This window comes from Castor canadensis, chromosome 14, assembly GCF_047511655.1.
Source record: "Castor canadensis chromosome 14, mCasCan1.hap1v2, whole genome shotgun sequence".
Lineage (NCBI taxonomy): Eukaryota > Metazoa > Chordata > Mammalia > Rodentia > Castoridae > Castor > Castor canadensis.
Genome location: NC_133399.1, coordinates 27,044,810 through 27,062,480, shown reverse-complemented (window position 1 = coordinate 27,062,480; position 17,671 = coordinate 27,044,810). Strand labels below are relative to the sequence as shown.

At 42.1% G+C, this 17,671-nt stretch overlaps 1 protein-coding gene across 12 annotated transcripts in view; it reads right to left on the bottom strand.

The window, feature by feature from the left end:
• LOC109699857 (uncharacterized) overlaps positions 1-17,671 on the bottom strand; it is a 33,262-nt gene extending 15,591 nt beyond the window's left edge. For 5 of the 12 annotated variants that reach the window (XM_074054120.1, XM_074054114.1, XM_074054123.1 and 2 more), the window contains exons 1-2: positions 17,560-17,671; positions 17,210-17,277 (exon numbers count right to left, since the gene is read on the bottom strand). The gene's annotated coding sequence lies outside the window, so the exon portion shown is untranslated. Of the gene's footprint in view, positions 1-1,093; positions 1,134-15,533; positions 15,642-17,209; positions 17,278-17,384; positions 17,522-17,559 lie in introns of those variants that run through there. The other 7 variants (XM_074054119.1, XM_074054124.1, XM_074054121.1 and 4 more) reach the window with 3 other exon arrangements.

The following is a 17,671-nucleotide window of genomic DNA, read 5'->3' as shown; positions in this document are numbered from 1 at the left end:
CTAGCACCACCAAAACACTCACCACAAAGTGGCTGCAAGGATTTAAAAAGCAAGATGCATTTATAATGGTGCATACAAGACATTCGCTTCACCTTTCAGGACACACATAGATTAGAAGTGAAAGCATGGCTGCATGCTGGCTACTCATTCCTGTAACCCTAGCTACTTGGGAGGCTGAGATCGGGAGGACTGAGATTTGAGGCCAGCCAGGGCAAACAGTTCATAAGAAACACTGCAAAATAACCAAAGCAAAGTGGACTGCAGGTGTGGCTCAAGCAGTAGAGCACCTGCTTCACAACCATAAGGTTCTCAGGTCAAACGCCAAAAAAAAAAAAAAAAAAAAAAAGTGAAAGCATAGAACAAGATTTGCAAATACAAACAGAGAGAACAGGGGTAGCTATATTTCTATCAGACAAAATAGGCTTTAAGTAAAAAACTAAGAGGAAGCAGGGTACCAGAGACTTCCATCTATAAACCCAATTACTCTGGAGGCAGAGATCAGGAGATCTCTGTTCAAGGTCAGCCTGGGAAAAAGTGTGCCCCTATCTCAAAAATACCCAACACACACAAAAAATGGCTGGTGGGGTGGCTCAAGTGGTAGAGTGGCCGAGTAAGCGTAAGGCCTTGAGTTCAAACCCCTGTACTAGTGGCAGGGGAACCTAACAGGAGACAAAAGGTTATTACATAATGAAGGGATCTGTTCATCAAGAAGACTGAACAGCCAGGCATGACTCAAGCTTATCATTGCAGCTAAACACTAGAGGATGGCAATTCCAGACCAGCTGGGGCAAAAAGTTAAGGAGACCTTGTGTCAACAGAAAATGCTGGGCACGGTGGCACATGGCTCTCAGCTACTGCAGGAAGCATAAATAGAAGGATCACAATCCAGGCTGAAAAACAACCAGCAGCAAAAAAAGGACTAGAGGTGTAGCTCCAGCAATAGAGGGCCCTAAGTTCAAACCCAACACACACACAAATAAAATAAATTTTAAAAAATTTTAAAACTCCAGATGTAAGAGTAAAGTTCATGACAATAAGCACACCCAAAGAGAACAAAGAGCTGGCAGAGTGGTTCAAATAGTAGAGCACCTACCTGCAGATCGAGCCTGAGGTCCTGAGTTCAAACCAAAGTACTGACAAAACAAAAATAAAAAAGAAGAAAAAAAAAGTAGATAACCACAAAAACAAATTACAACTTAAGAAGACTATCTCCCATCCCATCAAGGAAAATCTCAGGAACCAATGTGTTCACAGCTGCATTCTACAAAGCAAGGCTCACAAAAGAATAGTCCTTCAGAAAGAAGCAGTATTAAAAGTACCCTGAATCAAGATGAGCGGGAAACCATACTAATAAACACATTTTGGATAAAAAATAAATAAAAGAGCATGCTGCATACTATAAATATAGCAAAAGTTACATGACAACTATAACAAAGTAAAATAAAAATGAAATACACCTGACTCCCCCTTGCACTAGGAAAGGGGCACTGCCAAACTGGAGTTTAGCCAGCTTTCTTCTGTGTATCAGGTGGACAGGGAACTAAAAGCAGGAAGCTACTGTGGAGCCCACATTATGTGGAACACACAAAAGGGGTTTCAATGATGTTTGGTTATCCATAGTTCACAGCCAGGTGAGGGCAAAAAGCAAATGTGCCCAGAGATGAGTCTTGACGCTGCTCTCCCTTACTGTTTGAGCTGGGTACTTGTAGCCATTTGTGAAAATACTGAAGTATCTAGAAAATATTAATTTCTAAACCAGGTGTGTTGGTACACATGTATAATCCGATCACTCAGGAGGTTGAAGGAAAAGGATCAGGCATTCAAGGCCAGCCTGGGCTACATAGCAAGACTCAAAAAACAACAAAAAAATTTTTTAAAACATTCTGTGATCCCTCAACATCTTAAAAGTATCAACTGAGATGAGTAACACTTGCCACTTGGGTTGTTTAGCTATTAATGTTGAGACAGACTGACCTATCCATCAGAGGTAAACTTTCATAAAGACAATAAATAGCAAGACTCTATGAGACCTATGATTATGTTCTGGGACCCAGTCCACAATTAGGTGATTTTTTTTATCAGTAATGGCCAAGAAAACAAGACAAAAGCCAGGAAAACATGCCTGGCATCTCTGAATTGAAGGGAACCTGTTGATTAAATCACAAAAAAACTTTTATCTCTTGGCTTCTTTGGTTTTTTTCCTACACCTGGCTAGGAACATATAGGAGGTACTTTGAATACCACAAAGCCCTTCTTCCCTGGTTTCCATTTAGTCAAAAGCCAGTCTGTTATTCATTTAATTTCAGAAGGAGGCTCCATGACTTGTTGCCTAACAGGCAATGTTTATTGCAGTTCCTGTAAACAGTATGAAAGGGCCACAGAATGATACTGGTTTACCCCAATGATTTGACTTTGTTTGAGAAAGGCTGACATACTGGTGCCAGTGCTGGCATCCTGTGTGTCCATGACATGTCCTATTGAGAGAAGAATGAATACTGATCATTTTGCCTGGCATTCTTGGGTTGGTTGAAAAGGAAAAGTCAGGGGCTGGGGTACAATTCAGTGAAAGAGTACTTGCCTAGCATGGGCAAAGCCCTGGATTCCATCCCCAGACCTACAAGAAACGGGAGGTCATGGGCTGGAGGTGTGGCTCAAGTAGTAGAGCACCCACCTAGCAAATGCAAGGTTCTGAGTTCAAAGCCCAGTACAGTCAAAAAGAAAAATTAGGCCAGGCACCAGTTACTCACACCTGTAATCCTAGCTACTCAAGAAGCAGAGATCAGGAGGATTGCAGTTTGAAGCGAACACAAATAGTTCTCAAGACCCTATCTCAAAAATCACCATCACAAAAAGGGCTGGCAGAGTGGCTCAAGATGAAGGCCCTGCATTCAAGCCACAAAACTGAGAAAGAAAAAATAGGTCAAAGTTGGTAGAGATATGGGTATCCCTATATACCCAACTGCACACTCAGATACGGTTTCATTAGCGAAAGCAGCCCAGAAATGAAAAATTACATAATAGGGCCACAATAGACACCAAAGGTGTCATTATGTGGATCATAAAGAAGCTGTAAGAACTGCATGTTGTGTTTCATCAAAGAGAAAAAGTGGCTGAGGTGGTCATGCATATGGTGGAAAACCGGAGGGGTAGGAGAAAGGCTTCAGGATGTGGACATTACTCTCCTAGGCAGGGGCAAGGACAAGTCCCTTCTAGGGAAAGAAGTAACTCCCATTACTTTTAGTAATCTGTACAGTTTCACTTCAGCCCAAACACATACAGGTGGACATTGCAGCACAGAGCAGAGTTTACCTGAGTCCCAGGTTCAAGAGACAGTAAGCTGGATAAAAATAAGTAAAAAAATGTCCTCTGTACAATTTGTGCCTCAGGAGAGGTACTCCTTGGCATTGCTTGGTGGCAGCTTTAGTTTAAGTAGTGACATTCTCTCCAGCAAAAGAGTGAGTGCATCTCTAGTCACGGGAATGATAGCTGATACAATGTCATCTCAGGTAGTCCCATCTCCACTATGACATTCTGGGCTTGACTGAGTTCACCTTAGTGTCAAGAACCAGGTATCCTTCATAGTGGAGTCCCAGTTGAGTTGATGTAGGCTTCCAATAAGTGCCCATTTTGGTCATAAGACAAAACGTCAGGACTAGGTATGAATCTCAGTGGTACAGCACTAGCCTAGCATGCACAAGTCCCTGGGTCCAACCCCCAGCACCATCCAAAAAAACAATAGATCAAATTCTGTGCACATGATGAGGCTTCAGGTTTTGGGTTTGTTTTTTTTGTTGTTGTTGTTTTGTTTTTTTTGAGATATTGGAATTTGAATTCTGGGCCTCTCATTTATTAGGCAAGTAGTCTACCACTTGAGTCACTCCTCAGACCTTCAATTTATTTAATGGAAGTAAAGGTTCAAATGGGTTTCACATCAAATTAGCAACTGCATGCCTTCTGTGATCTGACCTCTTGCCCTTACGTGGTAAGATACTGGTATGGCCAAGCACCAGTAGCTAAAGCCTACAATCCTAGCTACTCAGGAGGCAAGAGATCAGGAGAATCAAGGTTCGAAGCCAGCCCAGGCAAATAATTCAAGAGACCCTATCTCAAAAAACCCTTCACAAAAAAAATGGTTGGTGGAGTGGCTCTGAGTTCAAACTCTAGTACTGCAAAACAACAAAAACAGGTCTGGGCAAGATAAAACTGCAATGGTTGATTCATTCTACTCTAATTTAAAATGAAGTATTTATAGAGAACAATTATCTAGGATCCACCAGAGATATAAAAGCTCTATCAAGTTATTTTCTAAAATCCTAGTACTGCTTTATTTTGAAAAATAAAAAGGCTCATCTTAGTTACTGAAGGGAAAAGGGGTACTGTGGTCCTAGTAATAAAAAGACATGTATAATTTTTATTTTTACTTTGATTATCTGTAAGGCAACAGATTCTAAGAAATTTTTCTTTTGTTTCCTGAAGAAGCCAAGACAAGTAATGGCTCAATAATTTGTAACTAATGAAAAGATGCATCTTTGCCCTTTATTAGGAACATCCTGGTGAGGGGGATAAAAATAGCAACATTCCAGTGAGCTACAGCACTGGACATTCAGCAGTGCCAGTCCCATAATTCACGAACTCCCACTGTTGTTCTCTCAGTTAATGATAAGGGGCTCCTGAGATAGCCACAGGATCTAGAGATGACCTCCAGTACCAGTACTCTGAAATCTGTCAAGGGAATAAAAAGTGGGAAACAACTCTCTCCAGAAGCCTAGATTTGCCCATATTGTCTAGAAAGACCATGATGGCTATAAAAGATTACAGACTACTCATGAACTACAGTGTAAAGTGCAGCTGATTATGGACAATCACTAGATCTGGTTCTGAGATCCTCTGTTTCCAGCAGAGACCAGCAATTAACAAACTAATGCCTGTTTTAATGATGTCTAGCACAAGGCTGAGAGAGGTAATTCCCATCTGAAGCCTGGGGCAACAAATGCTCATCAGAACTGGTACATGACTATCCAGGAGTCATGAAAAGAGATTGCCCCAGCCTCTGCAGCAAAGGAATCCCTGTTGATTTTTAATCTATAAAAACAATTTGCAAATGCAGAATATTCAGCACTAAAAAGTGTTATCACTGAATGTCCCTGGTAGAGGAGTATCATATCATACCTATGGTCCTGGAGAAAGGTGGATATAGTTAAGATGTTGTTTTCAAAGACTGTATGAGATGAAAAAGGTGCTGAAGTACCCCAGAGCAGTATGGAAAAAGTGAATTATGTCCCTTTCAAGATGGAGGCACACTGATCTGAGAGGCTATTCAGATAGGACATCAATGAAGTTAGCCAATGTATAAAAGCAAAATATTCCCCAGCTATTGACTGCACAGAATTAGCACCTGTATTCACAACAACTGGATATGGCACCTTCATGAACGAAATCATAGTATTAAGGCTGCAGTAACTCATTTTGACCAACATTTACTTATTCATTTAATTTCAGCTTTAAGCACAGGCAATGACAACTGGTCAAATGGATAAAGAGTAAAGATACTCACCCTTATAGTAGGTTTTATAAGACTTAATTCTTAAAGACCCTATTAATTTACTTTGGTTCATATTAACTGATTTTAATTAAGGCCCATGGAGTTCCATGTGGAACGCCAAATGTAAGTAACAGGAACTCACTTTTTTATAATTTATGTATTGTATCAACATATGTGGGGAATATTTCAGGGTAACATATACTGTCACTCTAAGAAATGGATACAACCTTAAATTTAAAGTGAATCATATCAATTTTTTTTCATGCTACAATAGGAACATTTTTAGGACTATAGGGGAACAATATGTAATTCAGTGGGATCTCCAAATATAACTATAATTTGAAGTTCATAAACTTTTGTCAACTGATGTCTTTCTATAAATGCTGAAGATAATTAGAACCTATGTAACACAGGAGCAAAACCTGAAGAGTATGTTTTGATCTTCTCATATATAAATTTGGATTTTCAATGAAATCAAATTGTGAAAATTCTTCAAATTATCTGTTTTTCCTACATATAGATAACTTATCAGGCATTAATTTCATATTACCTATACTAAAATATCAAGGGCTGGTGGAGTGGCTCAAGTGGTAGAGCACCTGCCTAGCAAGCATGAGGCCTTGCATTCAAACCCAAGCGCTTGCCACCCTGGCCTCAAATTGGTCAAATACTGTAATATGTATAATCTATTTACTTTCCTTGTATTTTCTTTCCTGGAATCTAGAAAATTTATATTAAATTACTACCTAGGGGACAGAAATTAAACAACCTTTAAAATCACTAGTCAATGGCCACCAATATCTTTGCTCAACCTGGCATTTGCACAGCAAGTAAAAGTTTAATGCTCAGACTGGAGGCGTGGCTTAGGCAGTAGAGCACTTGCAAAAAAAAAAAGGTTTAATATTCCTTTTTTTTTGGTGGAACTAGGGTTTGAACTCAGGGCTTTACACTTGCAAAACAGGCGCTCTACTCCTTGAACCATGCCTCCAGTCTACTTGTTCCGGTTATTTTCGAGCCGGAGTCTCTCAAACTATTTGCCCAGATTGGCCTCAAACCTTCATCCTCCTGATCTCAGCCTCCTAAGTAGCCAAGATTACAGGCGTGAGCCACTGGCACCAAGCTAATGTTCATTTTATATCCCCCTAAGGCTTAAAGAAAGCAGTCTCTCCCCCCACCACCACCTTTTTTTTTCTTTCTCTTTCCTTTCTTTTCTCTTTTCTTGAGACAGTCTCACTATGTAGCTTAGGCTAGAACTCACAATCCTCCTGATTACTGGAATCACAGTAGGTGTGCTCCATCAAGCCTGGATTTTCGTTTAGTTTTACGCTTTTAACCACCTTAAGTATAGATGTCTTGCTTCTGTCTCTGGCTGATAGGAGAAAAAAGGAGGAGAGGTGAAGGTGGCTCTGGTTACCTCCCAAGAATGGCCCTTGTTCACAGGATAATTATTCCCCCTTCCTTTTCTTATTTTCATATGCAAGATCTTTTAAAATAGACTGGCAAGGGGTGGGGGTCATGGATCAACTGGTAGAGCAACTGACTGGCCAGTGTGAGGCCAAGTTCAAACCCCAGTACTGAAAAGAAAAAAAAAAAAAAAGTCTGGCAGCTAGAAGTTTTCTCTATGTGGTTATGTTTAACTTTAACTTACAAGCTCCTGAGCAGTCAAATCAGCCTCCTTCTCTGGAGTAAGGAGCTGGAGTCCACAACCAGGAGAGTGCCTAGTAAAGCAATAGCATCCTCAGTTTGTCTTTATTTTGGGGCAATTTAATTTAAAGTGAGATGCTCCACATGGGAACAAGGAACAGTACTTAAAAGGGCACATTAATTAATCAGGAGCCCTCCTACCACACAAATTTAGAAACATCCTCAAAAGTGCAGAAAGATTAAAGTGCTCCTTTTCTTTTCCTTTTTTTAAAAAAAAAAAACAGTGAGCTACCACCCAGTACACCCTGTCCCCAACATAACCCATGGGGCTGAGGAGACAAAGATACAGCAGAAGTGCCCCCTGCCATGCTTAGAGTCCTCCTCACTGGACAGACTCCATTCTGCATGTGGATTTCCTTTTCTGCTAATTAAGCTCCTGCTGGCACCACCATCTGTGCACTCACAAATGCTTCCCTCAGCCACCTCATGAAGAAGGAAATGAACAATGGAGTGGGTCTCTGCAATGGCTGTCTTGTCGCACCACCATCACTCAGAAGCAGCTGACCTAGCTCAAAGGTGGAATAGCTCATGAGCCACGTGGGAGACAACACTCTGAGGAAGGGATTCTTTCTCACAGGACCAGATACACAAAGCTCCCTGCTTTGAGTCAGAGAGCTTTACAGGTGCTGTCTCCCCACAGCCAGAATATGTGGGTCCAGGAATTCATGGGTGAAAGTGAAACTGGCTCCACTGACAGAAATTCTGCTTCCAATTCCAGTAACTTAAGAGCGCTGCAGGTTCGGAGACTTTTGTCTCTAAGGAGCAATGCTTCTCTAGGGCACAATTATAGTTCCAATACATCGGAGCAAGGGACTGATGCCCTAGCCATTTGGGGCTTCATACAATAAACCAAGAGACAAAAAAATAGGAGGGGGTAATCTACTGACTGTAATGATTATTCCCAATTCCCAAAGGGGAAACCAGCACTGCCACACAAGTGACACAAGGTAGAAACATACAACCTCCAACCAAGCACTTCTTTTTTTTTTAATTATTATTATTTTTTTATTCACACGTGCATACATTATTTGGGTCATTTCTCCCCCCTGCCCCCCTCCCTCACCCTCTCCCCCCCTCACCCTCTCCCCTCTCAGTTCCAGGCAGGCCCTGTTCTGCCTTTATCACTAGTTTTGTTGAAGATAAGAGACAAGCCTAATAAGGAAGACAAAGTGTTTTTGCTAGTTGAGTTGAGGATAGCTATACAGAAATATTCCTAGATTGCTTTCATGTACACGTGTTACGACCCATGTTGATTCATCTCTAATTGATCTTTACCCTGGTTACTGATCCCCTTCTCATGATAACCTCTGTTGCTTTAAGGTTTCTGTATTAGTTCCTCTGGAGTGGGGACATCAAACACTTTCATGTTTTCCAACCAAACACTTCTATGCTGTATACAACAGGCTAATGGCAAATTACAACCAAAGAAAGACAGGGTAACACACAACCTAGACCCTTGGGGAGTGAAGGGTTAGGTCACTCTATCAGATACAGACACAGAGCAGCTGAGGTCTGACTGAGGACAAAGGAAGTGTGGAAATGTTCATTAAATACATGAGCCATGGAAATCAACTGCAATCTTGACACCAATTACAGAAATAAGAAGTGCTGTGGTTTTGCATTTCCTAGTTACATGCATGTTTTCACTTATACTAACTGTTCCTATCTCCTTCCAACTTTTATCTTATATATACATAATCAGAGCTTAAATTTATAATCTGTCTTTAGGTAACGGAATATTCATTGAGCATGTGACTAATTTGAGGAGTAATATGGCCTAGGACTGTGGACTTTCTCCCTTTTGGGAGAGGGTGACACCTTTTCCATGTATCTTCTTATGTAGAAATACAGACATGTTTAATTATTACAAGGAAATATAAGTGTGTGCTAAAGCAGATGCCCACCGTGAACAGCCAAAAAGTGAACTAAGTCAGTTATCTCTTTATATCTATTTATTTATCTCAGTTCTAAGTTCACTTTCAATAGCTATTATGGAATGAAAGCATTTTCTTTGCATATGTATATTTACCAATGTTAAGCTTTGTCATAAAGGTATGTCATAGTTTTTAAAGCAGGGCTAACTATGCAGCCAAGGCTGGCCTGGAACTCACGATCCTCCCATGTCAGCCTTCCAAGTGCTGGGATTATAGCCAGATGCCACCAATGCCCAGCTTCATAAACTTAATCCAGCTGCTGCCTCAGCATCCATTTCTAGACTTCACATAACTCATTTGAGCCCCAGTGGTAACCGATCACCTGTGACCTAATTAGCTTCTCCTGTGGGGCTGGCAGAGTGTCTCAAGTTGTAGAGCACCTGCCTAGCAAGCCTGAGGCCCTGAATTCAAACCCACTACCCACCCTCCCCCACCACCACCAAAAACCACTATACCATTGCTGGGCACTAGTGAATCACGCCTGTAATCCTAGTTGATCAGGAGGATCACAGTTTGAAGCCAGTCTGGGCAAACAGTTTTCAAGACCCTATCTCAAAAACACCCATCACAAAAAAAAGGGCTGGTGGAGTGGCTTAAGGTGATTGCTCCACAGCCTACGTGTTTCTCATCTTGCTACAGAAAAGTCAAACACATCCCACACATACTAACTACGAGTAACCTAATGGCCAATCCCAGATCATGTAAACATGCCTCCGAAAGCATTCTCTTTACACTAGCCAATTTGTAACCCCAGTGGGAAAGCCTGATGTACAATGTTCAAAGACCTTAATACACATAGTCCCACAGGTCTGTCCTCTCTCAACCCATAACCCACTATTGAGCACTCTGTCTCTTCTTGAGGGACAGCCCTTGAATTTCACGGGTGTGTGGATAATAAAATGCTTCTTCTATTTCATGTATGTTGTATGACCACAACTTAACTCTCTTGTCCTGGGTAGGGCTAGAATTTACAGCCACTCTCCAGAGACCTTTAAACAAAAATAGAGAAAAACAAAACTGGTTCAGCAAACACACCAACATGCATTTAGAGTCCTCCTGCTTACCACCTGGTCCTCTCCTGTAGCTAATACCACTTAGGAAGGCTCCATTTCTTATGGCTTGCTGGGTTCACCTGTGCTATGCTCCCCATCCTAAATGGGAAGGGCCTGCATAGCGTCAGTGCTCTCTGGAAACCAATTGTCAACCTCAATAGGGCAAGAGGTACAACCACAGCCAGGAGCCCAGCCAACTACCACTCCCCAACTGGTCAGAGCAAAACAGACTACATTTGGAATGCCATGCTTGGGCTCACTGACTTGTGAGAGGCAGCATGAGTAAGGTAGATATGGGGCAAATACAAGGGTCAGAAGAGCGGGAAAGGGAGAAAGGCATTCTATTCTGACTGCCGAGTTAGGGGTCAGTATCTAGGGAGGTCACTAGACTTCCTGACAAGAGAGGCACCTTGTTAGCAATGGTACTGCTGAGTCTGTTGTCCCCTTACATGTACTGTTAAACACTCAGTCCTAATAAGGTCAAATGGGGTCAAATGGGACACAGTAGAGAAGGAAGCAAGAATCTACAAACAGGACAACAGAAATAAGTAATGTAGGACACACTCCTTATGTGGACATTGCCAGGGGAATTGATTTTGGTGGCGCAAGGAATTTAACACAGGTCCTTATGCATGTGAGGCATGCACCCTATCACTTAATTACATCTTCTATCTCTTATGGGGCCATCTGCACCACAAGGTGCTTGCCAGATAAATATTAAAACAGAGAGGAAAAGATATCTTAGCCATCCAATGATTCAAGCCATTCTAAAGATTTTATTTAAAAATAAGGGGAAGAAGGGGCTGAAGGTGGGGTAAAAGAACTAATAATCTTGAAGTCTGGCCATCCCAGAGAGAGACTACTACCTAAACGCACTAGGTCTCTTGCCCCTTTTTGATTCTTACCAGTAGAACCACCATTTCAGGCAGCTCGAAGTTTGTTGTTTTTTTGGTTTTATTTTTTTAAAAAGAGGAACTTTAAACATTAGGTACCAGATCTCAAATGGAAGCCTTGCTTCCATTTCCTGTAGTCACAGTACCCATGTACTGAGATATTCCATATTGACCATAAATACTGTAACATAGGGCTAGGGGCATGGCTCAAGCAGTACAGTGCCTGATTAGAAAGCACAAGGCCTGAGTTCAAACTCCAGTATCGCCAAAAAAAAACCCACAAAACTCTAACAACAATACAATTAAAATTATATTGAACTTCAAAAAATATAATTACAGTAAGACTTTCACTTAGAAAGAAAATGGCTTGATATATGAAGGCTGAGTTGTAGAGTGCTTGCTCAGTGTGTGTGAGGCCCTGGATTCAATCCCCAGAACCACAAAGAAACAAACAAAACGAGGCCATGGATCCCCAATTAAAACAGTTAATATGAAAATAAGGAAAAAAAAAAAGGTAAATTTTGCCTAGCTTAATGTCAGAGCACTTGCATAGCATGTGTAAGGCCCCGGATTTAATCCCTAGCACTGCAAGAATAATATTAAAAATAAAAATAGTTAATATGAAAGTTAAAACAGGGCCTCACCAGGCATGGTAGTGAATGTCTATAATCACAGCACCCAGGAGGCTGAGTCAGGAGTTCTAGGCCAGCCTCAGCTACATTAACAAGATCTCGTCTTTAAAAAGAAAAAAAAAAGTTGTGTGTGGGGGGGGAGGAGGAACACCACCACCAACAAAACTTATATAAAATCTAGTTCATAAAGGCATGATTATCTGTGCTGCTTCTCCATTTGCCCTCCCAGTTTTATTTTGTTTTGAAGGTACTAGGTTTGAACTCAGGGCTTCAAACTTGCTAGACAGGCGCTTTTACCACTTGTGCCACACCTTCAGTCCCCAATTTTGCTTATTTTTAAATCTTAAAATAAAGGACACCTTAATGCGGTGGTCACGTCAATCAAGGCCACCAACAGCCAAAACTGAAATTACTGATTCAAGGCCAGCCTGGGCTATATATTGAGACCTTGTCAAAAAGAAGGGGAAAAAAAAGATTAAAAAGACAGAAACAGAGAAGGGAAGAGCGTTGACTGATTCTGTTCAATTAACACCCAGGTAATATCACACTATTATAAACTTGCCTAATACACAGGTCTGTTCATGCTATTTCAACAGCCTTCCAATCAGTTTGCCTACACTTCAGAAAGAGAACACAATGCACCTTTTCAAGCTACCCAAGAGATCTGCCATCATCCAGAGATGACACCCATCTTCTATCTATCAATGACGCTACATGGATAACCTCCTTCTCCAAGGAGACTCAGCTGACACACTCATGAAAAGATTACCTTTTAGTACTGTTGGGTTTTTGGTGGCAACATGTTTTTCATTTGCGTATTTTACACCCAAGCTCAAATCAACAGGCACTCCTATTTGTGCTTTTGGAGTGTATCAAAAAAGACAAAAAAACAAGATGCAGTGGTACCCAGACCCAGATATGCAAGAGAGTCTGAGATTACTCGATCCAGGATTTCCATGACACCATAGCAAAACCCTGTCTCAAATAACTGCTTCGTGATTTCATGATAGAGGTTCTGACAACCTTTTTTTTTCAGTGCTTTCAGAATTCTCTGGAATGTTCTAAATGGCTAGGGTTTTTTGTTGTTGTTTGTTTTTTTGGGTACTGAGGCTTGAACTCAGGGCCTCACATTTGCTAGGCAGGCAGGCACTCTACCACTTGAGCCACTCTGCCTGTTAGCCCTAGATGGCTGTTAATTCCTCCAGGGCTTCTAATAAAAGAAATTCCACCTTCTTGGTTTCTTGGCTTATCATCAAAACAAAAAAATGGCAGGCCACCTATCAGGCCTTCCTGGAAACAGAGGCTCCCACAGATCCTGAGCTTGTGACCCAGCAACCCAGCTGCCAACTAAGCTTTGTGTCACAGAAACAGGACATAGGCTGGCACTGCTGCTTAGACCTCTAAAACAGGATACAGCCAAGTGAGTCTTCAGATATATTTCCCCTGGACGAGAGGGTTTCCCTTGTCCTCAGTCCTGTCAGAGGTCAGGGTGCTGGCTGTGACCCCTTTCTCGGACCCACTGACTACCTGGGAAGACCCTTAGGATTAACTGAGTGAACAGTAACTGGAGTTCAAAGACTCTGAAAGGGAGTTGCTGACCATCACACATGACACAACTTAGCAGAGTTGCTGCCTTCCATCCCCGAGCCAGGATGGTCCTCATAAAGACCTGGGCCCAAACACTTGGACAAATTTCAGTCACCTTAGCACTGGATGTCCTGGTCCATCAGCCTGAGGGATAACACTCACAGGCCTACAGATCTTACTTTCTCTCACCCCCCCAATACCTGAATAAGCACCAGCTCTCTCCAAACTTCCCATCAGCCCTCCAGGGTACCTCTCTTCTCTCATATATCTTTAAGTAATAAAATACTTGGGTTCTATCATGTGTTTTGTGTGCTGTCTCCCTCCTGTCTCAACTGACCAACATACCAGAACCTAATGCTCCCAGTGAGGGCGGGACTAGAATTTATAGCCTCTCCAGAGAGCCCAAAACCAAGCTGAAGGAGTGAGTATACAATGGGGCACAGGAAGGACTCTGCAAAAGAAAAGGAAGCTTTACCTGCCGGACACAACTGCTACCACAGTAGTCAGCAGTCTGAGTATAAGAGCACCTCATGGTGCTCTGCCCAGGCCGTATGCCCAGAACAGCCTGTAAGTGATCAAAAACCGGCCCAGTAACCACCATCTATCCTGTAGTCCTTCTGATAGACTCCACGGTCTCAAAAAATCTCTCTCTCGCAGACACCCTTTGCACACGTGCCAGCCTTTCATGCTATATTTCAACCTAGCTCACTTTGTACAATCACCTACAATAAGCCTATGCTCTAGGCTTGTTACACCAGATATGGACACTTCAGCTACCAGGCACTGCAGCCCAAGTGGCACCAAAACTCCTGTCAAACTTCCCACCAGCCTCATGTGAAGACCCCAGGAGAGCTGGTGGAATGACTCAGACAGTAAAGTGCCTATTTAGCAAGTGTGAATCCCTGAATTCAAACAGTGCCACAAAAAAAAAAAAAAAAAAAAGAAACAGTAACACACACACACACAGGAACAGTTCTAGTGCTGGCATTAATGGCTCAAGTGGTAGAGGGCTTGCCTAGCATGTGTGAGGCCCTGAGTTCAAATCCTACTACTGCCTAAAAAATAAAAAAAAATAATGAACCATGAATGGAAAGCCATTCAGATGGGCACCAGTGGCTCATTTCTAGCTACTCAAGAGGCAGAGATCGGGAGGATCACGGTTTAAAGCCAGCCCAGGCAAATATTTCACAAGACCCTATCTCGAAAAACCCTTCACAAGAAGAGCTGGCAGAGTGGCTCAAGGTGAAGGCCCTGAGTTCAAGTCCCAGTACTGCAAAACACACTGAACATTTTAGGACCCATAACTGCACTGGTGTCTCAACTCCCTCTTCATGCTACTCATCAATAGCATCTGGCACTGTGGAACCAAATCTGGCCCACTGGAACCACGCAAATTCCTCCACCACCCACTGAGCTATAACTACACTGTGGCTGGCAAACCCTAATATGATCCCTGTGGGCGCCACCTGCTTGTAAAATGTGTAGGCCTTCTCTGAGGAAATAAAGCTCAGCTAGCTAGCTTAATGAAACAAACAGTCATGTGGCAAGAACTGCAGAAGACTCTAGGAGTGAAGGTTACCCTCCAGGTTTCAACACCTACCAAGTCCTATATACCTCTAGGAGACAAATTTTGCCGATTCCCTGAGTGTGGAAGTATTTTTCCCTACATAAGCTTCTCCAGTTAAGCTACATAAGACTGCAACCCTAGCAATGCCTTGATAGTAAATCAGGTGAAATCCTGACCAAGAAGCTAGCTACCCAGTGCCTGGGCTCCTGACTCAAAAGAAACTGTTACTCTAACCCACTAATTTTGTTTTAAATTGTTAGGCAGCAATAGAAATAAATACACTCATGTTAGCTAATGAGGTCTAAATCCTTGCCCTGGAGAGAGGCAAGACATTCTTTTTTGTCTAGCTTCTTTCACTTCAAACCGTCAGTAAAGTTTATCGGAAATGCTGCGTCTACTTTTGATTTACTCCTTCTGTTTGCTGTACTCTTCCACAACACATCACAATTTATCATCATTCTGCTGACCACAAGTTGGGTTGTTCCCAATGCAGGGCTATTTATACCAGAATAAAAGTCTTCATTTTTATGATACACGTGCACATGCATTACTTTTGTGTGACAAACCACATACAAATACAAAGTTAGGAGATATTCTCAACAGATTTTGCAAGTGCCTTTACCTTCAGAATCGTCATCAATTGTTTCACTATGTCCATCCAGCTCATCAGTCTCTCCAATTGGCAAACAGAATGCTAAGCCATGAAGCTCCTTCAGAGCTAACTGGCAGCCTACCACAACAGAGGAATTTTCTTGTCATTTATCTATGGAATTAATGCAACTCCCTAGATGTGTGAGCTCAATAATTCTAATTCCTCAATTTCTTTGCCATGAAATTACGATTCATGCTTTCCAGTTAAATTAATTTATTTACTTATTTATTTTGCAGTATTGAGGTTTGAACTCAGGACCTCATGCTTGCTAGGCAGGTAATCTACCACTGATCCACATCTCCAGGCTCCAAAATTTTTCACTTTTTTGGCAGTACTGGTAATTGAATACTGCACCTTGTACTTGCTGGAAAGCATTCTACAACCTGAGCCAGTCCTGTAATATGAACATTAAATGAGTAACAGAGTAATATGGAATAGGTGGTAACACTAAAAAAGCTTGGAAGACAGATCCAAAACAATCAAAAACAAAGTGGAGAACTTGGCTTTTTTACAAAGGGTATATATTAATATTTTTAACTTTCTTGATCTAAATAAGAGGATTGCGCTGGGGTTTTATTTCTTTATTTTGGTTTCTTGAGAGGGGGGTCTAGCTATATTGCCCAGGCTGGCCCTAATCTCCCCAGCCTAAGCCATTCTCCTTCCTCAGTCTCATTAGCTGGGACAAACCAGCCCATTCTGCCGGGGTAACTACTGTGGTTTCAGTACGATAATGTGTTTATCTTTGGTAAGATGCTGCATTACCAAGCATTTAAAGTTCAAATATCAGGCCTGCAATTTTCAATTACATCCTATCAAGTTACTAGCTTACCATGGAGCCTGGGGATGTAGCTCAGTGGGTAAGCTTGATACATGAAGTCCTGAATTCACACTTCAGCACAGGAAAGAAAAAAAAAGTTCCTCCAAATTGGTGGAACTGGAAAGCATAGTCTTAAGCAAAATAAGCAGAAAGTGTCACAATTAAACCCATTCTTTCACACAATTAATATACACTAATACATTTTATTAAGCTTTCCAAAACATGTATTTTACTTTTCTTGGAGAAAGCAAGTATGTTCAAATATTGTAACTTTAGTGAAATAAAATCTCATCCTTTCTTCCTAAAGTTCCGTTCTGAAACTCTGTGGGGAAGTACTGACCAGGAAAGTGGGATGAAAGAATGGCTAAGCATTCTTTCTGGTCCTTCGCAAAATAATCTGTGATCTACACATGCTACACAAGCTGCACAATACAGAAACGTGCAGCCTAACGCCGGTAGCTCACGCCCTGTAATCATTGCTACTTGAGGCTGAGATCGAGAGGACGCAGGTTGAAGCCAGGCTGGGCAAATAGTTCCTGAGACCCCACTTCCAAAATAACCAGAGAAAAATGGACAGATGGAGTGCCTCAAGTGGTAAAGCACCTACTTTGCAAGCACAAATCCCTGAGTTCAAACCTCACTTCCATCAACAAAGAAAAAATAAAAATGCACGCCCTCATCATCTAAAAAATGACTTTCTCTTTCTACATAAACGTAACGTGTCGAAAGTAAACATAACCAAGTAAATGCATCCTTCAAAGACGACACATTTGTTTCACAAATAAAAAACAAAAGAAACCCCCTGACCCAAGTTTCACCCGCTACTCACCAGTGCGCTCCAGGTTCGCCAGGCCCGTGCAGAGATCACTAAGCCTGACTCCAACGGAAGTTCTTTTCCTTTTGGGAAAAAAAAAAGAATACTTTAGAAAGGCTTTTGAGACGTTAAGTATTATGTTGGAAACGCCCCTGAAGACGTGACATTAAGAAATATATCCAAGCGGCACCTGGGGGACCTTCAGAGCCACGGCCCTAGCGGCCTCCGAGACCCGGAGGCGCCAGGAGGACGCGCAGTCCCAAGGGGCACGAACGGAGCTGGCCGGGCCAATCTAGAGACTCCTCGGCGACTCCACAACACTTGTACTTTCGTCACCCACTTCCATCTCCGGCGCAGACCCTTACCCAGACAAACCAAAGCCGTTTTAAGCAAGCCACCACCAAGGAGAAAAAGGAACTTGGCCGCGCGGAGCCAGACCGGAAAAGACGGACGCGAACCGCTGACGCCACTTCCGCT